The 24,739-nt window shown below is 51.5% G+C and overlaps 1 protein-coding gene across 3 annotated transcripts in view; it reads right to left on the reverse strand.

Annotated features, from left to right (window-relative positions):
• The window catches only part of RIMS3 (regulating synaptic membrane exocytosis 3), a 60,542-nt gene extending 36,139 nt beyond the window's left edge, over positions 1 to 24,403 (reverse strand). Inside the window, exon 1 of one of the 3 annotated variants that reach the window (XM_034753979.1) lies at positions 24,329 to 24,403. The gene's annotated coding sequence lies outside the window, so the exon portion shown is untranslated. Of the gene's footprint in view, positions 1 to 8,135; positions 8,434 to 23,028; positions 23,258 to 24,328 lie in introns of those variants that run through there. The other 2 variants (XM_034753980.1, XM_034753978.1) reach the window with 2 other exon arrangements.
• Positions 24,404 to 24,739: the final 336 nt, after the last annotated feature.

Genomic DNA, 24,739 nt, shown 5'->3' on the forward strand with positions numbered 1-24,739 from the left:
GCCACCTTCCCATCATGATTTGGATTGCAACAGCCCGTAGGCGCCTCGGCCATGGCCCAGGACCCCTTGTGCCAGGCGCTGTTCAGAGTCAGACACAGAACAAAGCCTGTTCCTGCCCTATGGCGCTTAAAGCAAGTAATAAAAGGCTCTTCCCGAGGGGCCTTTATGTGACGGTTTGAAGATTCAAGCACGGGGGCAGAGGGGAGGAAAGTAGATGGGTTTCTCATCCAGGGGCCAGACGCCTGGCCCATAGGGGTAACAGCGTTTTTCTGGCCTCATCCATGTCAGCCGAATCCGTTGTGTTGACCTCCAGGATCCATTGTGGGAGTTTAGCCCTCCAAGCCCAAATTGAGTTGTCCCCTGCACAGGCCCAGTTCTGCCCTCCGTTGGCTCCATGCGACCACACTGAAGTCAGTAGGGCTGGCAGAAGATGTGTCTTCATGGAAGAGGCTTGTGGTTAAGGCACAGGGGAGGGCTGGGTGCTGCTCCCAGCTTTGCCACTGACTCTTTGCATGACCTTGGGCAAGTCACTTAATCCCAGCCTCCTTTCAGGTGCCCAAATTTAGAATCCCAGGCCCTGATTTTTCACAAGAGTTGAGCCCCTATTGACTTCAGCTGCCTAGTTTCTTATCACCTGCTCGTCACCATGGCATCCAAGTACCTGCGTGTCCTCTGTCCCTTGTGTCAACTGGATGCTAGGGCTAATGGTGGCCTCTAGAAATGTGAATTCCAAGCCAACAAATATATTAAGGTCAAAAAATAAAGTCAAACCTCGTTAGAATGACACAGAATTAGCCATTCTATCTGATGCCTAAAGGAGATACTGCATCTCTCCTTTGAGGGTGTACAGCAGATGCAGGCTTGGTCAATACGGGGGGGGAGAGATTTCTCATTGTCTCTGCCCTGCCCAGCTGTTGCAGGAAGCAGCGCGGGTGTTTCATTCGGTAGCTCTAAGCAAGTACTGACTTTCTGCCTGCGTGTGGCCCTCTGGGATTGTTCTGCTGCTGGAATGCTGCATCAGTGGAGAGATGGGAGACTCAGGTACTGCCCAGCTCTGGTTAGTAATGTCGAGGCACTTTCCGTTTATTTTATTTTTTGCAGGGTATTATAGGGATTTTAGACTGGGCCCCAAATTCTGCTCTTGGTCACAACTCCAGAGTAAACACCACTGGGATAAATCGGAAGTAGCTGAGACTGGACCCTAGCCCTGGGTGTCCAGCTGTTATGCCAACAGGATACACAACTTGCACAGCAATTGGCAAGTGCATTATTTCACTGGAACTATAGCCTGTTTGTTGGGGCAGGGGCCTACTCTTCTTATTGTACCTATCTGACATGTAGTGAGAGGCCCTGCCTGCCCCAAGAACATGCAACCTAGAGACAAAGGGTAGGAAGGGAAACAGAAGCACAGAGAGGGCCAGTGACTTGCCCATGGGCATACAGCACATCAGTGGCAGAGCCAGGATGTGCTTTTGGCTCCAATTAAGTAATTATTCTTTATTAGCCCTCTGATAGGCAAATTCCATTTCAGAATCTCAACAGGGCTTCAAAACCATTAGTCAGCTCATCCTCATCCTCACCCCCACCCCGGGAGATAAGGACCATCTTCATAGTCCTGTTTGGGGAAACTGAGGCACATGGCGGGTAAGGTCATCTGTATCAGAGGTGGGACTAGAGCTGTGGGTTCTGACTCCCTTGTTGGGATACCTCCTCTCTGTTAGATGGGTGGTGAGAGACTTTCTAAACGCAGAATTTGTATAGAAGTTTCATGTAGAGTTTAAACAAATGCAAATACCACTAGAAAAGGTGTATGCTCAGCTCCAAGACTCAGCCAACCCCAGGGAAATTTGGATAATTATACCTTTCCTGACTCCCCTTTTTTAAAGGAGCCCTGAGCTGCCAACTAGCAGATTTGGCAGTGAATCGGACTATTAACCCACCATTAGACACACACACACACACACGTTAGCAAGTCGCTTTGCCTCCCCTTCTCTACAGATGAGCATGGCAGGGGTGCTGTTTGCTAAGCAGACCATAATTGCCAAAGCAATATTTAGCACCAGGGTAAAATTGAAGGAGAACATAGTGCTCAAAATGAGGTCTTTCAAATAAAAATGTCAGTTTTACAAGTGCCCTGTAATATCCCTTTTACATCGTCTGACCTTACAGATGAAGGGCAGGCCAGAGCCAGGGCCCACTGAAATTGGTGGATGTCTTTCCAGTGACTTCAATGGGCTTTGGATCAAGTCTGTAGCTAGTAAGTAGCAGAGGATATGGGCTCTCAACCTCCCTTTCTTTATGACTAGCTGGGAGAGTGGTCCTGAAACTCGGGTTGGTTGTAACAAGGGATCGTGGGATGAGAAAAGCTGAGAACTGCTGCACTAGGGAATCACATAGGGTGCAGCTTCTGGGAGCTACCATGGACCATCACAAACGAGAGGTCCCGTTTTATTGGAGGTACCCCCACTGGCACAAAATGAGCAAGTGCGTTCAGGCTCACCTCCTGGCCTTCCCGCCCCTCCATCCTACCCAAAACGCTTCTACAAAGATCCCCTTCTGAGCCTGCCCTCTGCCCCATGGATGGAGTTACTCCTTTTCCAGACCCTGTGTAAGCTCCCTCCCATGTGCACCGCTGCTGCTGGTTCTGCCTATTGCACTTCCCAATCCTCTCCATCTCCTTCTCCCAGGCTCAGCTTCATTCCCACCCTTTTATTTAGGGCCAGCTCCCAGGTCACTAGACCCTCTGCACCTCGAAGCCCTGAGACTCAACAATGAGCTACCTAGCCCTGACGTTTATTGCTCCTGGGCCCGATTCTCCCTCCCCTTTCTGCCAAGGCGCTCCCATTACTTTATTAGTTCCTAGGCAAGCTGCAAGCTGAACTCCAGGTAAAGCTATGGATAGTACCACACACAGGCCCATGACCTGGGCACCCTCCTTGACTCTACCCTGTCTCTGGACCCCCCCATATCCAAGCTGTGTCCCAATCTAGGACAGTCTCTGCATTTGGTGAGTAGTTTCAGGCAAAGTTTAAACCTGTCATTTTGCAATGATTTTTCATTTCAAAACAGCATTTTATTTAGAAAGTTAACTAGCTAAAAAGAGGGATGAATCAGCGGAAAAGGACTCCAAATGAGAAATTCATTTGATCTAATAACATGGTCCGGTTGACCCAAAATGATTTTTATTTTTCAATTTGGAGAGAAAAAAGAAAAACAGAAAAAAAAAAATCAGTTTCAGTTCAAACCAAAGCATTTCCCGCTCACCCTGATTTTCATGGTTTGACCCCCTGAATCAATTATTCATTCAGCTCTAGCAACAACTCTATATGCAAATGTTAAAGCTATTTCCCATCCTGATTCTATGAGCGCAAGGTTTGCAAAGTGCTTTAAGATCCTCAGAAGACAGTTGCTCTACCATTGCAAGGGGTTACTATCAATAAGCCTTCAGATGTGACAAGAGAGGGGACGACACTGAAATGACCGTGCTCAAGGCCCTTGAAAAAACAAGCTGCTACTCATAAACTTCTCACTTGCAATTTCTCTGTCAAAAATCCCTTCAAACTTACAGGCAATACACAATATGGAAACAGAGAAGGCAGCACAGACACTGGCCAGAGCAAAGGGCTGGGCTCTAGCCCCAACTCTGCCACTGACTCACCGTGTGATCTGGAGCAAGTCACTTCACCTCTCTGTGCCTCCGTTCCCCACCCTGTAAAATAGTGGCGCTCCTTTGCAAAGCTCTTTAAGATAAGATGGGTAAAAGGTACTTTGTATGTGCAAACTAGAGGGCCAAAGTCCTCCCTACTATACTGGCGTAACTCTCGGGTAAATCTACTGGTGTAGGCAAGAGCAGAATTCAACCCCGTGGCGCTACTTATTTGAGAACTGACTTGATTGGGAGACTGCCCAGACCGCAGAACTCCAGACTGGGTTCTTTTGTCTCTTCTCTGCGAGTTAATTCAGCAGATGGGGGAGCCCTTTACCTGTCTGGCGCCAGCGCAGACTTCATCGGCTCTGCTTTCTCCTTTGCAGAGCCGCAGGTAAATCTTGGCCTGGGTTTCTGTGCCCAACATGCAGAGATTCTGGCTGCCAGGCAGCCTGGAATGGCCACAACCTTGATAGTCTTTTGAGGATTCCGCCTTACAGCTTCCCATCCCTTTGAAACCTACATGGCAAGGATCTGCTCTGACACCTGGCCATGGCTTTTTCAAAAGGGACCTCGCTGTCCTGTGCCTGTGTCCTGACACCTCCCTCGCCGGGGTTCTCTGGGGGAGGGGGCAACAGCTGCTGGCAGGGAAGGAAATCTTCAATTTGGGACTTCAGGAAGCTTCAAGCTTGTCAGGTGCTGTTCCTGAGTCATTCGTTTCCTCTCTGGGGGGCAGTAACTGCTTTGCAAATGGCCTCTTTTCCTGGCAATGCTGAAGGAGCACAATGGATCGTGGCTGAAATCGGGTGGTGCATCACCCAAGTTAACCAGGATATTGGGATGGCTAGATCCTGATGGGCTCCCCTTGCCCTGCTCTGTGGGGTTACAAACCCTTCATTTTACTGGAGCATAGAAATCAGAGATGGAAGAGACCTAGGGTGGCCAAGCTAGCCCATTCCCCGGGGGCTGTTGCCCGCCGGCTTATTTCCCAGGGATTTAAATGCCTTGAGCAGAGCTGTTTGAATTCTTTGTGAAGGCCCCGATCCAGCACCACACTTAACTCTGGGCTTCGTTTTCGACATGGGGAGTAGCTCCAATGCGGTCACTGGGGTGCATCCTGTGCTTAGAGTTAAGCACACGCTTAAGTGTTTTGCTGGGTCCGGCACGATGAATATTTGTTGTTCATTTTGCCCCCTCCCCACTTTTTCCTTAGTGAATTGATGCTGACCTTCAGACTGTTCATTAGTCACTAATGTAATTTGTATCAAGAATTTTCACCCCGGAGACTGTTCACGAACTATTCTCTTCAGTCATCTGTTAGTGGATAGGCCAGATGTGTGAGTGTCTACTGCGGTCCCACGGCATTATTATTATTAGTGGTTTGTATTATTGTAGCCCCTACAAGCCTTAGTCATGGACCACCAGGACCCCATGGTGCTAGGTCCTGTAGAAACACCGAATGGCATGGTTTCTCTGTCCGTACCTGGATGGCAGACATTTTTCCATAGGAGAACAATGCACTTCTTGATAGGACATTTCAGGGGAGTAATCATTCATGCTAAACTTTGTAACATGTTGGGGATGGGCAGATATTTTCACTTGGAAGCCCTGGATGTCCAAATACTCACCAATATCTAATACAGCTCCACCAATCACTGAGACTGAGGCGGGCTGTAATTTACCAGTGACAGGGCTTCTACCATTGCTCTGGGAGAATCACCCTAAGCTCTCTTGGGGCAGGGACAGTCCTTTTGTTGAGTGTTTGTACGGCCCCAGCACCATGGGGTTCTGGGGCTCCTAGGGGCTACAGCAGAGGTGAGCAAACTACAGTGCACGGGACCATCCTGCCTGGCCCCTAAGCTCCCGGCCAGGGAGGCTAGCCCTCGGCCCCTCCCCTGCTGTCCCCTCTCCCCCACAGCCACGCCACCGCGTGGGCAGCACTCTGGGAGGTGGGGTTGTGCGCTCCTGCTGGGCAATGTGTCTGGCTCTGGCTGGGCGGCATGGCTACCAGACATGCTGCTCTGAGCGGCATGGTAAGGGGGCCGGGGGGCTGGATAAGGGGCAGAGGTTTGGGGGGCGGTCAGGGGACGGGGAAGTGTTGGATAGGCGTGGGGTCCTGGGGGGCCTGTCAGGGGGCGGGGGTGTGGATAGGGGTCGGGAGGGCAATCAGGGAACTGGGAGCAGGGGGGTTGGATAGGGGGTGGGGTCCCAGGGGGCAGTTAGGGGACAAGGAGCAGGGGGGCTGGCTGGGTCAGGGGTTGTGAGGGGGGCAGTCAGGGGGCAGGAAGTGGGAGGGGGCAGATGGGGGCAGGGACCAGGCTGTTGGGGGAGGCACAGCCCTCCCGACCCAGCCCTCCATACTGTTTTGTAACCCCAATGTGGCCCTCGGACCAAAACTTTTGCCCACCCCTGGGCTACAGCAATCAAATAATTCCCAGTAATGATGTTCCTAGAACAGGGAGGCACTTCAGTTGTGTGGTTAAAGCAGCAGGAGGCCAGTGCTCTGATCCCAGTTTCAACACTGGCTCCCTCTCTTGCCTTTGGCATGATGCTTCCCCTTTCTGTGCCTTGATTTCCCCGTCTGTAAAATTGAAACCTATACTGCACAACAGAAGTGATGCCTAGCTCCAGTGGCATAGAGGTGTTCCCATGTAGTGGGTTAGAAGAGCTTGAATTTTTCTGAAACTATGAGAATGTTTCTGTTTAGTGATGAGAGGGAACAAACTCCTGAATTATAAAATCGAGTGTATATAAATCTCATGATCGCATATTCCTATAAAATATGGATCACTTTGCCTACCACTGAAATGCAACTGCTTCTGGTGTGGAGCACAATAGCTGTTTAACAGCACCCGGGAGCAACATGACAAAAACCAGGCCCCGATCCTGCAAAGACTTCAATGGGAACTACTCACGTACTTCAAGTTAAGCAGACGTGTGAGCCTTTGCTGGATTGGGACCACAGTTAGGACAGGAAGTAAACAATACAGTATTCAACTGGTACTGCAGCGGAGAATTTGGGAAGGCAGAATGCAATCACCCAATTGGAATTGAACAAGGGCAACACCCTAGCTTTTGCACACGCACATGTACACACACACAATGTGTCATCGTTTTTAATGTCATTGGAGAGGGGTACCCCTACCAACACAGTGCCCCATAGCAACATGCTGGGGCATTGGCTCAAAACTGAGCCCCCCCCCCATAAAGGAGGGGGTTCTAAGGTTCCCTGTTACCTCCGTTTCATCATCCCGAAGAGATCCTTAGGTGTTACAGTATAAAGCCAGAAAAACACAGAGGATCCTGCTGTTGTTTTCCCTATACTGCTTTTCCTCCACCACTGAGAACCGCTAAGCTCCGGTGGTAACAAATTAGATCATTATAGCTCAGCGCTAATAGGATCACTTTCAATACAGCACACAAAGAATAATCCGTGCCAAAGGACCAGGAAAGCATGCGCTTGTATTGCAGAGCTTAGAGGGAAGGTATTCATTACCCTGTCCTTAATTTTACCTCTATCCTCTCCATTCTCCCCCTCTGCTCATGGCTCCCTCGGAGAACGGGTAGTCCGGGGTGGGAACTGGAAGGACGTGCTGTCTGCCGTACCAAGACAAGCTTGGTTACAGAACAGATCCCGAGTAGCTGGGGAGCATACACCGAAGCCATAGGCTCTGACTGGTACCAACCTGTCCAATGTAACATATTACCACAAGAATATCCTTGGTCCAAAATCTGCAGCACTTGGGGGGTTTGCGCCCCCTCTCTCTCACACACTCGCTTTAACCAAGTAGGAGGTTACAAGGCAATTTCCAATTCCCTTTCTCCCTCCTATATGTATTTATTTTATTGCAAAATACTAAACATTCTGAGAGTAAATTACTGCAGTGCTCAATCAGTGATTAGATTACATTAAAGCTTCCTTCCTTCTCTGCCATGAATCGCTGCTCTAAGACAGTGGAGGGTGGGAGAAGAAAAGAAAGAGGAGATGGATACCAGGCTTGTAGAACCTAATCTGGTTGCTTATCAGTGACCTTCACCATTCTTACAGTTTAAAAAAAAATGAAGCATTTTGAGAAGTTCTCCAGTAATCGAGCTCCATTTCTCTGCACAGACTGGAATCAGTACTAGGGCTTTCGTTGGCAAAAATCGCTTCAGGACATATGGAATAGCAGGAAATCAAATAAGGGCAATCAAAATGAAAGAAACATGTCATGTTAGTAGCATTTCTCCTGCTGATCTGTCGCTTTAATAGAAACACACACACAGACCACAGAGGGACCGAAAGAAATATCCCTGTATGTGCTTTAGCAGATGCACAACATGCAAAGGCACAATTGTCTGGAAAAATTAATTTCCTGTTGCATTTGATTAAATATTCACCTCTGCAAATGCCCCGGAGAAGAGAAACAGAGCTATTACTCCCCACTCTCCTTCCGCCCGTGCACACACCTTTAAGGAAAAGGGGTAATAAGAAAATGATGCATCTTACCAAATAGAGGAGTCCGGCAACGGTGTCCAGGTATAACAGGAATAAAAGACACCCCTGCTTCTTCTCCAAAACACACAGACCCCACCTCTTCTATCCCCCACCCGAAAAAAATCTGCCCCAAATGATTCAAACCCAAAATCCCATCCCTGGTGCGAGGAGACGACAATCTAGTTAATCTTTAAAGGTTTCTGGAGAGAGACAGGAGCGGAGCTGTAGACTCTTTGCTTAAGCATCTCCATGGTTACCTCCCTGACCCAATTCTCCTCACAGCCAAAAGCAGGGGTAGGGAAGAAATTCAGAAGTGAGATGCTAGGCATGTGAGGAGCAATCATCACAGTTATTTCGCAAGCAATATTTTTTTTGGGGGGGGAGAAAGAGGATGGTTCTTTAACATGTCATCTTTTCCCTCCCTCTCCCCCTTATTCCTCATATTCCATGGTTTGGGCTCCCACTTCTCTCCCTCACTCCCGTCAGGATGCAAAGACATTGTTTGGGGTCTGTAATAGCACAACAGTGTATCTAGGGCTGGGGCTCAAAGCCAAATACTCCCGATCTTTGGCGAACCTGGATTCTGACCCCCACATCCAGCCCTTAACCTTTTATAATGGGGACATGTGAGAGAGTCAGAGCCAGCCCCCAGAAACTTGGGAAAAGTCTGGCGCCTGAGTGAATGTTGTCTTCCATGGGGTGCGTTGGAGCTGGAATGCCTGACTCAGGATAAGAAGAAAGCAAAGCTGAACCAAAGGTGGTGGGTGGTGATCCTCGGAGAAGCACAATCCTAGAAATGTGGGGCTGGAAGGGACCTCGAGAGGTCACAGAGTCCAGCCCCCTGTGCTGAGGCCGGGCCACGTAAACCTAGATCATCCCTGACAGGGGTTTGTCCAACCTGTTCTTAAAAACCTCTAGTGAGGGGGATTCCAAAACCTCCCTTGGAAGCCTGTTCCAGAGCTTAACTACCTTTCTAGTTTGAAAGTTTTTTTTCCTAAATCTTCCTGGCTGCAGAACAAGCCCATCGCTACTTGGGCTGGGTGGGGAATAAGAAAGCTCTGATCATTTGCTTTAGAGCTCCTCCTGCCTTATTCATAATAATTATCCAGCACCAGCTGAGATCGGGGCCCGTGGCGCTAGATGCTGTATGGACACATAAGAGATTCTTGGCCCCAAAGATCTTCTAAATCTAAACAGACAAGACAGACGCAGGAAGTATTATTAACCCCATTTTATAGATGGAAATTGAGAGACAGAGAGACTACGGCCAGATCCACAAAGGTACTTGGGTGCCTATGTCCCAGTTTTGGCTCCACTGCAATCCACAGAACTCCCGCCGGTGACCCCCGGGGGGCACCTAAACTCCTTCAGCAGCTAAGTATTTGTTCCCTGGGCATCTTTGTTCCTGCCTCTGGGCACGTGCACTGCAGCCCCCCTCTAGGTGTCCGGGCACTTATCTCCCCCATGAGCCCCACAGCAATTCACGAACTGGGGAAGATTGGTAGACAAATGCCTAAGTTGCGTGTAGGGCCTGATCCAGTTAGCGTGCTCAGGGGCCACCGAGTGGATCGGGTCCTATTTAAAATTCAGCAGGAGGAAAAGGCCACCGTATAACTTTTAGCTCAGTGGTAAGCGTGCCCACCTGGGATGTGGGAGACCAGGTTCAATTCCCCCATCCGGCAGAGAGGGGAGAAAAGGTTTGAACAGAGCTCTCCTACCTCTCAGGAGACGGGGGTGACCACTGAGCTATGGGATGTTCTGATGCAGGGCTCCCTCAGCCTCTCTTGTTGAAGCTTGTGGATACCCAATGAAGGAGTAGTTGAAGCAGAGGGACTGAACCTAGGCTCTCTAGGCTTTCCTATCTTCCGGGGGGACCTTACACCGGACTACAGAATCAGTCTCATGCTCTCCCTCCCTCCCAATGACTATTTAAGTATTTACCCACAGAGGAACACAACATCCATATTGTGGGTTTTTGTTTGGGCCCTCTTTACTGGACAGGGTAAGTGGTGAGATCTTTGTAGCATGAGTGTAAATTCAGTGTCCACAGATCAGACAGATTGTAGGACTCAACACAAGAGACTTGGGACAAAAATCCTAAAATTTGGAACAGATTTTTTTCGGGGTTCTAAAATGCCCATAAGGGACACTGAAGCTGGGGGGAATCCAGAACACTATTGGAGCACCAGAATCGTGCAAACCCTGAAAAAAACCAATCTCCGAATTTGAATGAAAATAGAAAGCTCTGGGTACGTCTTCACTGCAACTAGACACCAGCAGCTGGCCCGCGCCGGCTGACTCGGGCTGGTGGGGCTTTGGTTAAAGGGCTGTTTAACTGCGGTGTAGTCGTTTGGGTTCAGGCTGGAGCCTGAGGCTAGACATTACATCGCAATTAAACAGCCTCTTCGCCCGAGTCACCTGGCACAGGCCAGCCACAGGTTTTTAATTGCAGTGTAGACATATCTTCTAAGAACTGTTAGTCTGTGGTCCTTGCCATTTCTCAATGGGATGTAAAGAATGGCTTCGATGAGAAGGTAAGAAACACTGATTTTGTGTGAAAACTCATGAGCCCACATGAGTTTGTTTTCCAGAACCCTGTCCGACAAACCACATTTGGACACCTTCAGACCTGATTTTTTTTTTTAAAGTTAGATGAGCAATTGCTCAGCAAACTTGAGCAAGTAATTAACTGTGCAACGAGGTGAATAACTGAATGCAGATGAATTTAAACACTTGCAAGTGCAATGACCAGACATGCATCCTTAATTGCCCACAAATTGGGTGCAAGAAACTTGTTTCCATCGGGTCCTTAATTTAAGTTTTATGGAAAATAATCTTCTCTCATACAAGCTGTAGTGGCTGCTTCTACCTAAAAATTAAGACGTGTGTGTGTGTATTAGCCTCCAAATTCATTGTCCTTTCTTGAGCAAAATTGCAATAGGAGTTTAAGAAAGGACTGCAGATTTTTGGCCCTGTGTTTCAGTAAGCGCCTTTCCCCAAAAGAAGCATTTAAAATCCACCTGAAATTATTTAGTAATTTAAATCTGGGACAGTTGTGTATCAAACTTTGGACATAGAAACAAGAACTAAGTCTGCAGTTTGCATGCTGCCATCTAATTGGGTAGCCTCTAAATCATGCAAAAAGTGCCATCCAATTGAATGGGAGGATGCAAATGATGGTGCCGGTTGCTAATCCCAAATGTTGCAGTGCAGGGGACTAGGCAGAGGATGCTTGATTGGATTGTTAGAATTTACTTCTGAAAAGGGATGGGAGAGGCAGCTGGAAACACGACTAGACTGGCAGGGAATCCAAGTCCAGGCGTATCATGCCCGATTTTTGCTTTCCCTCAAATCAGTGTTGGACAGACTAGGACTCTAAAATCCACAGAAGCAGCATAGTGATTGTTTATGAATGCTCCCTTACTCTTCCCCCCAACCTGTTCCTAACTTATCAAAGAAAAATCTCCCTTCTTTTTGATTCCCCTGCATAGAGATCAAGCCGTATCGGTGGCTGCTGTTAGCCCACTCCATGTACACTACCAAAAATAGCCCTGGTTGTGGCCAGATCACATGGGACCCATGCTGCCACCCAGGCAAAAGCACCAATTACTAATATTCTATCCACAAATACAAGAATAAACCAGGATAACAGGACTTAGTCACAACCCTCTCTTCACAGCTGTGTTGAAATACAGGTAATGCCGGCGTATACAAAGGCTTTGTCTTTCAGCCTCTCGAATGCCCTGTTTATGCAGGGCTGAGGGTAGCTTCTCCCCTGGGCTGACCCAAGAAACAGCTGCTCCCAATAGCCAGAAGCGGTTTCTCCAACTATGCCCAACCAGGACATCCAGCCACTTCATGTAACAAGAAGTAGGACCGGACTAAAATCATCTGAAGGATCATTTAAACAGAATATTATGGAATGCTCCCTGGCAATTGAGATCTATTAGCTGTTGGAATGGTATTGCCCAAGGGAATTAGGAGCAACCCAATGGATTTACCTGGATCACTTACGCTGAGGACTGCACTGGGAAAGCACACGGCACTGGCTGAAGTAGGGACTAAATGAAGGACCAGAATAATAAAAAATTAGATGCAAAGGTCTTATGATAAAGTAGCTAAACTTGCCTACTGTTAGTCTTGCCAGCTCCTATGATTTTATCCCAAGTCTTGTGATATTGGGGGGGTTTCCTGAAGTGCCAACTCCTGGAGTCATGTTATGTGAGAATCTACCCGCTGCTTGCAGTGAAAAGCTTGAAAACATGACACCCCCCAAAAAGCTCAAAACCAGAGAGCAGATATAAAGATCGTAAAATGAATTAAATCTCATGCTTGTTAAGCCCATCATGACTTGAGGGCGAGGGAGAACTCATGACTTGTGAACTCTTGGGGTTGGAGACACGGTTACTATCTGGTAGATGGTGTTGCTTCACTTCTCTCTCCCGGCATTCTGCCCTGGCCACAGCTCTTCTGACCCAAGTCCATATTCCAAGATCCATTACTCTTGCAAGAGGCTAATTAAGAGGCACTCCCTTATGTGACTCGTCCAATTCAATGCCCATTGAGTGCCATCGTTAACCACTGTCTAGATTTGAATCTTGCCCAATGGTGATGGTGCCTTAGTCTCTTCTGCACCCTTCCTATAGTCCTCTTGTTCTGCTCCAAATAGCTTCATGGGCCATTAGGTCTATCCGGAAATATCTGGAGTCACGCTGGGTTGGGAAGCCAGTGGATGCTGCATGTAAACAGACAGGGACAGAAGCATGAGCACACAATTGGTCTGCTTTGCTACTGTGCTGCTCTCGCTGCGCCCACGGTTATGCTCGCTGTCCACTACGGGCCTGAGTCTATCTGAATTCGCTGCTAAGTGGATGCAGAGCACATCCTGGGTCCCTGGTGTGAAAATGGCCAGTGACTGAGAGCTCTCTGTTCCTATAGCAACTCATCCTCCTTAACGCTGGAACGAGGATGGAATCCAGCTAGTGGACCGATGGGAGGCTTCCATTACAGCTATTGTGAGATGTTCAGAGCCTCCTGGCCAAACTGGTTCCTGCAATGCTCAGAAAGGAAAGATGAGCTGCAGATCAGGAATGCAGGGATTGGCTCATGTTTCCATACGCCTTAGCGCCATTGGCATGTGCATGTGGATTTACCACCGTGGCAGCCACAAAGCCCACGGTCTATCTGCGGCAGAGCCTCCAGCCGTCTGTTACAGGGTGCAAAGAGCTGGCTATTTCAGCTCCATGGCGGAACAAAGTAAAGCGAGGAAGCCCTCTCCCCTTCTAACGTTTGCATAAGTCCTGCTCCTCCCCGGTTCGACAGAGTCTGTGCATGCAGCGGGTGATGCCTTGGAACATGAACGTATCACATGGCATTGGAAAACTCAGCCACTGCTGTCTTAGCAAAGGCTTCTTTAATATTGATTTCCTTTGATACTTCAGGCCCTGTCTGAGTTTAAGGGCTGAGCATTGTGAAACTGTTTCCAAGCCACTGGATTTAGGGCTTTGCTTGGAGCTGGGAAAACAGGCAGTATGGGAAACCTGCGCTTTCTGCCTAGCTGTGTTCCTCCTCAGCCGGTGCTGCGTTCTCCATCTTTGGGCAAAGGCAAGGCAGAGAGCGCCGGGCCTAATGGAAGCTGCAATCAGGATCAATAAATAATTAGCGCCATCGGGCTGCAAGGAGGGTCTCAGTGCACTCTGAGTGGAGACGACGGAGAATGTGATTATGGATTGCGTCATGAGAGCGCTTGCCATCTCCTGCTCCGAGGCACCGTGAGGTGTGCGGAGCGGTTTCCACGTGCCAGCTGAGTCACGTGCACGGTTATTTATTCATGACCTGCTTCCATAAAATACGCGCCCATCGCACGAGCCTCCCGGGGCTCAGTCACAGCATCAAACACTCCATCGGGCTCCAGAAACATTCATGACAGCCTCAGCGTAGGGGCGGAGTTGTGGGGCAGCCAATCAAATGGAGACGAGAAGGCTCCGAAATGGCATCCCTCTAGCAGGTAGTGCACGATCTGGCCTCGCTCTGGCTGCAGAACCTGCCTTCTACACTGGCTTGTGTGTGCAGAGGCTACGGGCCAGCGGACTGGGAGTCAGACCTGGGTTCTAATCATGGCTCTGCTATGTGACCCGTGGGCAGGCGACATTGCTTCGGTTTCCCCTCCTGCACTTTGTCTGCGTCCCTTAGACTGCAAGGTCTAGAGGCCAGGGACTAGTGCTGTGCCGTGCCTAGCACATTGTGAGCCCCAGCTGCCACTCTAATAGAAATAATGCAATGGGTGCATTGGTTCTGCTCCTTGGATTGGCTCTCCGTGGCCCATCAGCATTTGGTATTGTCTTGCTTGGGGTGTGCGCGTGTTTAATCTCAGGAAGACTTCTGCTGCCCGCCTTCCACCCCCACTGCAACATCTCCGGTTGCTGGGCTGATCCCTTCCACGACAAAGTTAACAGTGGAACGATCACGCCTAGTATGTCTAAATAACCAGCAGCCGTCACACAAGGCCAAGCTCCCCCAGTAAAGCAACTGGTCTGTGGTTTCCTTCGCTAGCTTGAAGAAGAGGTAAACTGGCTGGGACTTCACCTGTGTCAGCTTGCAAAGAGGAGTGCAGCACCAAATTTGGGGCTTGCAGGAGTGGGGTTTGAGTTTGGGGGCATCTCAGCAGGTCTGCTTTTGGAGGGCCTCATCTCTGCCCTCCTCCCACCTCCTTCACTCACTGTCTTCACTCCCTTTCCATTCAGACACCCCCCCACCCCCTTCAAACCCATGGTCCTGCAAACTGCACCCTCTCCTGAATGGGAAGGTGGGGGGGTGTTTGGGTCCCTTGGCCATTGGTTTTGTGCCTCCTCAAAACCGCTCCTGAGACTGAACTTATCACACAAATGCTCTCCCACTGCACAGAGGGGAGGAAATGTTAAATAGTTCAGCAACTCTCACCTTCATTGTGTCTAATGCTCTGCAAACTCTACACTCATGAACTGGCTGGGGTGTAGGTAGGCACTGCTGCCCGGGACTGAATGGAATCCGAACTGCTTCTTAGCCCCTATGCTGCTAAAGCAAGTTCTTCTCTAGCACAAGCGGCGGGGGCCTGTGCTTCTGGAATAGGAGGGCCTGATGTTATCCCTGCAATGGACACGAAGGTTCAGATGGCTACAGCTTGCAGTACACGGTCAACTACCCGCCCTGGGTAGCTACCAATGTCCCAGTAGAGACGGGAATCAGTTCAACGCCCCGGCTCTCCGCCCAGGAGGTGTGGCATGTTACCCAACACTCCAAGAAGAATTATGTTGGCCAAGGATCCTTCGTCACGTGAAAAGGGCCACAAGGTCTAACACCCACGCGGAGCCTCTGTTCTTCATCCACGGTGCCCCCTTGAGCAAACCGAACAAGTTTTTTCTCTTTTATACACATTCTTATCACTGTGGTATCAGAGTGCCTTCAGGGATCACATTAAGCAACGTGACTGCACATCACATGTTCTCTCACGCTCTCCCCAGGGGGAGAATGTGCAGTGGTGTGTCTTGTTTTGGTAGGGGCTGAATCTTATTTTAAAGATTTGTCTCGGTGTATTTCTAGTGGAGAAGGCACAGGCATAGAAACCCCCTCAAGTGCTGTGGCCTGTCTTGGGAGGAAGACAAGAGATGGCAGCTAACGGGCAGTGGGAGCTCTTAGTCACTACCAACTTCAGCTTCCAGGAAGGTGGGAAGCAGTGAATCCCACTGCTGCCCCCAAGCGACCTGGTCCCTAGAGTTGTCGACAGCTCCCACCCAGTCCCTCCCAAGCTGTGTAGAAGAGAGTTCCCAGCCACTTCAGTACTTGAACTGTCACCGTGTGGTGAGTCGCAGCGCTAGGAACAAGGGTGCCAGTGGGGGTGGAGGGGTAGGGGCTGCTTTCCTCCAGCAAGGTGGAGGCCAGCACGGAATCCCCTTGGCATAAATGAGTTCTACAACAGAAGCTTCTCCTCGGAGAGCCAACAGCCCCTGGCTTCGCGCTGCTGCAGGGCTCTGAGCTCTGCAATGCAGCTCACACCATTCCAGAGGCTGCTGTGTGCGAATCCTATCAATATTTCATGGAGCAGCTTCCTCGAGGGAAGGGATGCTCTCTAGCTTCCTGCCTCTCGGATGCTCCTACCAGCATTGGATTTCTTGCAGAGAATAACGTCCGATTTCCCTACCTACCCTGCGACCACCACCCCCTCGTCCCCGTCAAGCTTCTGTCCTGTTCTGTACCATCACTCTGCTGTCAAGTGCCTCGAACACGAGGGGCAAAAGCTGTAAAGGTCTTGGGCAGACTCCAGTTTGGGGATATAGGATATAGCATTCCTCTTCGCTTCCCTCCTCAACTCGCAGCGTTGCTGTGTGGCGGTTACAGAGCAGCTGTGCTCCTCCCCAGAGGCGGCCGTTGTCCAGATGGCAGATGTAGGGCTGGACAGTCTACGTCTAGGCATGGCAAGGGCTGCCATCAAACAAAAAGAAAGCAGATGGGCACTGGGATGGGGCACCTCGTGGATTTGCCTTAGCTCCCACTCCAGCAGCAGACATGAAGGTGAAGGAAATAAGTTGGCACCGGACACCACCTGCACCCCAAGGGCCAAGGTGGGGACAGCAGTTCAGTGCCTGATCTTCCCCCTATTTGGGCAGCTTGGAACCTGCACACAACAAGCCTGTGTAGACTTCTGGGCTCGGGATGGAGCCTGAGCTCTGGGACCCTCCCACCCCAAAGGGTCCGAAAGCCCATGCTCCAGCCTAAGCCCGGATGTCTACATTGCAATGAAACAGCCCTGCAGCCCGAGCCCCGCAAGCCCGAGTTGGTTGGCACGGGTTTTTTCTTTGCTGTGTGGACATGCAGGTCCCAGGAGCCTGAGGGTAAGTGCAGACTTTGATCCCATTTATTGCAAGGGCCATGGATTCAAAAAGGTATCCAGTGATTCCTTTGTTCCCTGAAGCATCCCCACAGCCTATAGCCCCTGCTTGCCGGCCTTTGGACTACTGTTGGGATCCATCGAAAGAGTCTACACATCTGTGGGGTGGCCTCGAGGGCTTAATGGTTAATTGCCGCTCAACTGAGTGGAGCAGCAGCAGCTGAGTTGTTTGTTCTCTAAATGGGAGAGACCAGGAGCCACCGGCCTCACGGAGCTGGAAGATGGCACAAAGTTCTGAACATTCTTCTGTATTAAGGGACACGAGGCTTCCAGTAACTTTTGCTTGAGAAAGTAGATTTCCAAGAGTGGCTTAGAAGATCCCAGAGGGGCGGAGAAGCAGCTGGATGAGATGGCGCTCATGAAACGTGTAAAAGGTAGAGATTAGAGGTCCAGAGGCCTGTTGATCATCCAGTCTATCCATGCAGGATTGTTCCTTGGTCTATAACTCATTCCTAGGGAGGCTATTCCACAGCCTAGGAGACAGTGGATGGGGGTGTCAGATGTTTCCAGTGTGATGAATCATTTTATATTCTCTGCCTAACCCCTTAAATCCCTAAGGTGACTATTACAAGCTCTCTGTGGCTGGGACTGTCACTTTGTGTCTGTACAACACTTAGTACAACAGGGGCTCCCGTTAATTGAGGGCTCAAGATGCTACCCCAATATTACTGTTTTAGTACATCCTGATGTGCACGGCTCCCAGCCTGTTCGAAAGCAGCCGCTCTTTGCTTTAAGGTATGGGGAAGACAAAACCCCACCATTTCAGAAAGGGAAACTTACAAACAGATCTAGCCCGGGGAGCAGAAAAATCCAGGAAAGCAGAATTGTTTTTCAAACAGAAGGTGCAGAGTTTTCTGAGGCTCCGGCTGATGTGAGACTAGCTGCTCATGCTTCATTAGAGCGATGCAGCAGCATCAACAAGACTCGCCTCCCTTTGGGAGTATTGAAGCTGGCTGGGAGAGAATTGCTTCTGGGGTTGTGCTACCCGTACGTGCCGAACGCAAACAAATAACTAAGTGTCCCTGAGACCTCGCTCCTTCTGGGAAGAAAAGTCTAGATCTTGTCGTTGGGGGGAGCAGACACTGGGAAGGAGGGCTGCCTTTGCTACATGGAAGCAGAGGGGGAGGGCGGATACTTAATGGCCCAGGACTTGTGACCACTCTGCAAGTGGCTCAGAACTGTTCCTGCAAGAGTTAGATGAGAGGCTGGTAAATGGATATAAAGCTGTTTGCCTTAGGGTTGCCTGTTCCACTTCAGTTTAAGTCACTGGTGACCAGAGGGAGGCATTATCAGCTGATGACTGGTGATGATTCTTGGGCAACCTCTTGCTAGGGAGGCTCACAAGAAGTCGCAGCGGGAACCGGGCAGAGGCCAAGGACAGAACGGTCTCCCAGGTGGTGAAGGGAGATGTGAGTCCAGGTGATCCTGCTCTCATTGCAGTCACTAGGGAGTTCTGTCGTGAGCTTCAATTGGAGCTGGGTGGGGTCAGAGGTCTCTTCCATTTGCAACTTGCCCCAGCAAGAGGGCAAAGTATCCTGTCGCCCGTCCAAACCACTCATGTAGGGGAGCCTGCGCTGCACTCACAGCATGGCTAGAACAGGCCAGCACCACGGCTGTCACGGCAGTGCTAAATCACTTTAAACAATTAAGCTCGCTGGTTTCCCTGCTCGTTAAGATAGATGGTGTGACACAATATTTTAAGCGCACTGAAACGGCTTTGAGTACGTGGCGCCACACTACCTGGATTTTAATCAGCCGGAAAATTAGACATGTTCCTAACACTCTAAATGCATCATGTACAACGTGATGGTTTCCATATGGCTGTGCCAAGGCAAATCAAGTGAACAAATAGTAAGGCCTGATTCTGTTACCCTGGTCCTGTACTTGCAGGAGTGGTGGGGGCTACAGGGACTTTAAGGCCACTTTCATGCTTCCTGCCCACCTCCAGTGTAACCTGGAACAGCCCTGAGCCTGCTCCATCTAATACGCTGCTTTCCATGAACCCATGTGGACCCTGGGAAGCAGAAGAGCCACAGTACAGGGCATTCCAGGTACCTGATACTCCACCAAGCTCCTATGCTGGGAGCTGAGCCAGCGTCAAGTTTCCATCAGCTCTACACTGTCTGGAGCAGTGGTCCCCAACCTTTTTTGTCTGGCAGGCGTCAGACAACGAGTCACGGAGGACCGTGGCAGCAGACGAGCATCCGCCAAAATGCCGCCGACAAACGGCAACGTCAATAGGCGTCGCCACCGAAATGCCGCCGACAAGTAGCGTCATCCAGATGACGCTGCTTGTTGGATGACGCTGCTTGTCGGCGGCATTTCGGTGGATGCTCGTCCACCGGCCAGTATGCGGGCGCATTTAGATGCCCCGGCGGGCGCCATGGCGCCCGCGGGCACCGTATTGGGGACCCCTGGTCTGGAAAGCCCCAGCACACCACCCATTTCACTTACTTTAAGATCCCTCTGCTTCGCCAGAGCCACACAAAGGGGCCTCAGCTCCCCTGAGCATCTGGGCTCACTGGGCAGAATTGCTCCCTTCAACAGAGGTAAGGATTCTTTGAATCCTTGTTTTCTCAGCTCAAAACAAAGCAGCACTCTGGGGGGTGAGGCCAATGCTCTGTCTCTGAAGCTGAAGAGAGACATCGACTCCCCCTGGCGAGAGGGGATCTGCAGGCCAGGCTAGTTCATGTTCTTGCACAGCACTAATTAAATAAAACCACCACAGGCCCATGGAATATTCCCCATGCACCAAATGATGCAATTCAACTCAGGACTAATTGTTTTGTTCGGCCTTGAAGGACCACTTTAAATTCCTCCTCATCAGCTATCAGGAGCAGAGAGCACTCTGGGAGGTTCCGCCCAGCCTTCCCGTTAACATCCTAACGGGAGCTAGGCTAATACAGCAAGACTCTTCCAACGTTCAGACGAGAGCCAAGGGCCTCTGCGGCGCCGCTGTTTGCTTCTCACCACTGTTTGCACCGACAACTTTCATTCAGGAGGCGTTGTCTTTGCAGCACCCGTGGCGCAGCGTTACTCATGCTTGTACACATCTGCACCAGTGCAAGCACCCCTGCCGCCATCTTGAAAGTTCTTGTCTAGGAGGAGTCCGCCAATCAGGGTGCGAAAACAATGCATGTGACTTAAAGCGACCCATTACCGCGCAGCCCCAGCGACCCTATGTTTGCATAAGTCATTTGTCAAAGAGCATTGAACAGACAAATACATGGGAAGCGAAGTATTGACATGTCATGTGTGCACATAAGAAGGAATGAAATTTGCCGGATAAGCTGTTTGCTACTCAACTACGGTGCCCAGCTCTAATTGCAACAAAGCTGCCCCCCCACAGGGCTCCACCATCACACAGAAGTGATGCTCCCAATGAGGAACGAATGCTTCAGCAGTCCGTGTGGCATCACACTGGGGCAGAGGAGTAGGGCACTGGGGCCCCACCCGCTCCAATCCCCATGGTGGGGGGCAGGCCCTGCTGCCCCAGAGCCAGCGGGCCAGGCCCAGGACTGGGAGCGCTGCCAGTGGTGCCATGCCATGGTGAGGATGCTGGCACTGCCCGAGGGGCCCAAACTGCTGGAGAGGAAGTGGCATGGCGAGCGGGTACTGGACAGCCCCAATTCCGCCCAGCCGCCTAGCCACTGGCCCCGAGCACGCTGCGCCCCCCGAGCTGCCTGAACCGGACGCCGCGGGCCAAGCGCCACCAGTGAGTAGAGCCCGGCGCGGTTGTATCTGCATCCGATCCACTATCCACGGATATGACGTGGATATCCGCAGATTTGCAGAGCTCTATCTATATATGGGCATGAGACAAGCAAGCTGGCGTGGCCGTTTAGTCGGGTGGGAAGAGAACCTGCACGGGGGAGTCCTAGATCGCACCACAGGGGGCACCATTTTCCATTTGAATGTAGAAATGTGTCCAACCCATCTACACGGAAGCTTCCTGCACAAGCATCTTATGTGATCTCAATACAAAGGCCAAAGCTTCCCACAGCTCTGGATCAAAGCCCTGGCGGGAGAGGAGGGCGTGTACCCCTCCCAGTCCGCTCCTGGGGTGGGCACACTCCCCCTGCTGCTCGTTTATATTCCCAGCATTCCAGGCAATGGTGTGTCTGCTGCTGCCAATTAGTCTTGCCCACATTTCCCCTAAGGGATTGCCACTGTCTTATTAAGCCTAATTGGAAGATGGCTGGAAGCAGCAACTGCAGGGCTTCTGGCTGCCTTTGGGCAGGATTTTAACCCCTTGCTTGTTGCCAGGGTTCTTTTATCTCCAGAGAGACAAACAGGACAGATCCGGGAGTCTATTTGGAAGGCCAGAGCCAGCTTTCTCACAGGAAGGATACTCCAGAGCCCACCCCATCAGAACTTACTTACAAATAGCATCCCCTAAAATTCAGCCACACACAGCCCACCCCTGTGCATCTCCGACCTCAACCCCTACAGGCTGCTGTGGCAGGTGCTCGGCACTCACTCCTTGGCAGGATCGGGCCATAATAGGAGACAGTCCCCTCCCCTGAGGGTGCAGCTCTAAACTTGCCTGCTCCACAAGTGTTTCCCTTACATCTCTTCTGGTGGGAGTGTTCACAACTCCCTTTCAGCCGGTTTAATGGGTAATAGGAACAGAGACGTTTTCAAGAAGCCTCTTCTAGCCTGGGGAATGTAAACCCAACCGCATGCAGTTAGCACATGAAAGCCAGGAGGGGACATAGACGCGTCCAGTCTCTGGGCAAGATGAGCAACCGCAAAATGACAGAGAGTAAGTTAGAGGGTGTAAAATGACTGCTCTAGTCACACCCCTGTGCAGTCAGTCACACATCAGGGCATGGGAGGTAAAGCTCCTTCTTGAACTGGGAGCTGCATGCTTGGTCTCTTTAGGCCAGGGAATGGGACTTAGTGAAGTTGGGTGCAGCTGCACGATGGGGCAGAATCCCAGTTGGAAGAACTCCCGCCACAACTGGGAATAGAAGGGGAAGTTGGGGTTGGTTTTTGTGTGTGTGTTGTTGGGTTTTTGTTTGTTTGTTATTGAAGCGTCTTGCAGGGTATGGATACCAGAGAGCCCTCCAGCCGACCGGTGCTTCTGCACCAGCCATAGCACTGCCTGGATTTCTTTTCCTTTCTGTAACGGCTACCAACTGGGGGATCACTGGGCTGGGAACAGGGACAGTGGGGCAGGACACACCCACTCTGCCGACAACTCAAACCCTCTCAGGGGAGGTCACTAGGTGTAGCCAAAAACCCTCCACCCCAACAGCCTCACCTGGGCAGAGCCCAGACTTCTCGGACGTTGCTTTCCTGGTCCTTTTTCCACCCAGGAGTTTCAAGGCGGCCGGACTGAGCTGCCTCACGCGTTGGAAAGAGAAGTCACCAGGGAGGCAACGTACATCGACTGGTCCCCTGCTTCTTTCTCACGCACCACCCCAAGAAGTCAGCTCTAGCAAAGGCCCTTTAAGAATGGGTCCCTGGTCTAATGCTTCCTCTGCTGTCCTCATGCCCCACACAAATGCACCTCCCCAGGAGTCTTCCCCTGCCCGACTCAGAGCAGCTGGTGGTGGTGCCCAGAGGCAGCCTAAGAGAGAGGTGCTGCTCAAGCCACCCACTTCCATCACCTTCCCCGGAGGAGGGACCACTCAGCCCTGGCAATGCTGGACCCAAGGTGGCTAGTGACCCCTAACCCCCTGCCTTGCCGGGGGGCCCAGCCATGCTGGGAGTTCGGACTTTCCATTGTCATGGGCCCTTCCAGGCAGGAATCTTGGATGCTTTGCCAGCACCCCCCATTTTGCAGGAAAGGGGAAATCGAGGCACGGCCGTGAAGGGGTTCCCCCAAGGAGTGGGCGGGGGGAGAAGGGGCAGAGCAAGGAATAGAGCCCAGGGGTCTTGCCCCCCCCCCGCCCTACTCCAACCACTGACCGGGCCCCCAGGAGCAGGTGGGGCCGGGCTGGTCTCCCCCTTGGCCGGGCAGCGCTCGCCACTCACCTGGCTCCCAGAGGCTGCTCGGACCCGCTCCCCGCGGCTGGACCCCGCTCGCTAGCGGGACGGCTGGCCCGGCACCCGCTGCTGGACCCGGCGGCCGGGGCGGGAGCCCATCTGCTGGGCTCCAGGTCCTGCGGGCGGCGGCGGAGAAGCGAGGCGCCTCGGCCGGGCCGGAGGGAGAGCGGGGACCCCCCTGCCACGCCCCGCGCTTTGTTCAGCCGGCTTCTCTGCCTGAGCCCGGAGCTCCCTGCCACCGCCCCGGGGCGAGTTTAAAGCCCTCTGTAAAAAGGGCTGTGCCCGCAAGAGCCGCGTGTCACCCCCAGGCTTCCCGCAGCCCCAGCCTCCCTCCAGCACGTGGCTGCCTGCAGCCAAATTCCCAAGGGGAAGAAAACTCCCAGCCAGGCGCAGCAGGTCCCCTTCCCCCCGCTTCCTAGAGAGCCGCGCTCGGCACAGCCCGCTGGCACGGTGACTAGGGGGTAATGAACCCCCACGGCGGGCCCAGCCCCGCAGATTCCTCCAGCCTGGAAGGCAGGGGCGCCGAGAGCCATGGAACCGAACTGCAAACCCCGTATGTCATGGAAACCACTTCAAGTAAGAGGGTGCACGCCCTGCACCTCTAGTTCCAGCACCTATGCTTGAAGGAGGGGATTAACCCTTTCCCTGCCTGCCACGGGGTGGGGTCTGTACCCCCAGCACATTCAAGGAAGGGGACAAAAGCAGGTGTGTGTGTGTTTTGTTTTGACACGCTGGGTTTTGGAGGAAACCAGCCCCAGTTCACAACCAGGTTCCCCTTTTAGCAGAATCCCCAAAGTCTGGGATGGCGGAGGTGGGATAGGTAATTCTTGGGGGGGGGGTTCATGTGGGTTGCTTCTGACCCACCTCGGTGCTCCCCTTCTTCTTCTACACTTGTCACTGTAGTGTCTCAGCCCCTTACTCTTTGAAGACACACACAGGGTGTCAGCGTCGGTCTCTCCACCCAAAGGCAGCTTTGGTGCCCACTGGCCCAGGTTAAATTCCTAAGAGCTTAGCACTCTGGGGATTGATCTCAGTGGGCCTGCTGTCACACTAGGGTGGGGTCTGTGCTGGAGTTAGGTGGCGGTAAGTCACCACATACTTTTCAATGTCCATGCAGAACCTCAGAGGGGCAGCCGGGTTAGTCTGTATCCACAAAAACAAGGAGTAGTCAGATTGATTTGGGCATAAGCTTTCCTGGGTAAAAAAAACCCACTTCTTCAGATGCAGAACCTGCAGCCGTATCGCCCGAACAGGACAAAGCGGGGAGTCAGACCACGTGCATTCCTACCTGCAGTTCTAGGACAAGAAACCATTCCCTGTGTCAGTGCGGAGAGTTCTCCTCTCCATAAGGCTACACCTGCTTTCCTCCCCCCCCCCATCCCTGCCTGTGTTTGTTTTATTTCATTTCATTGGGGGCACATGTTGTCCTTTGTACCTTACCCCTCTGCCACTTGAGCAGATAAATAACCAGAGCAGGCTGTGAACACCAGGTGAAATTCCAGTTTGTGAGGTCACATGTCCAGGCGAATGGGTCCCCTGCCAGTGAGAAATCCTTACCAGCCCTTCCTGGCTGTTACTTCACTTGGATGCGAGCCGAGGGGATGGGGCCTGGGGGCTGGAAATAGTGAAGGGCCCAGCTGGGCATCTCAGAGCCATATCTGAAATTTAAACCCATGCAGTATTGGAAGGCACTCCCCAA

This window comes from Trachemys scripta, chromosome 20, assembly GCF_013100865.1.
Source record: "Trachemys scripta elegans isolate TJP31775 chromosome 20, CAS_Tse_1.0, whole genome shotgun sequence".
NCBI classification, from domain to species: domain Eukaryota; kingdom Metazoa; phylum Chordata; order Testudines; family Emydidae; genus Trachemys; species Trachemys scripta.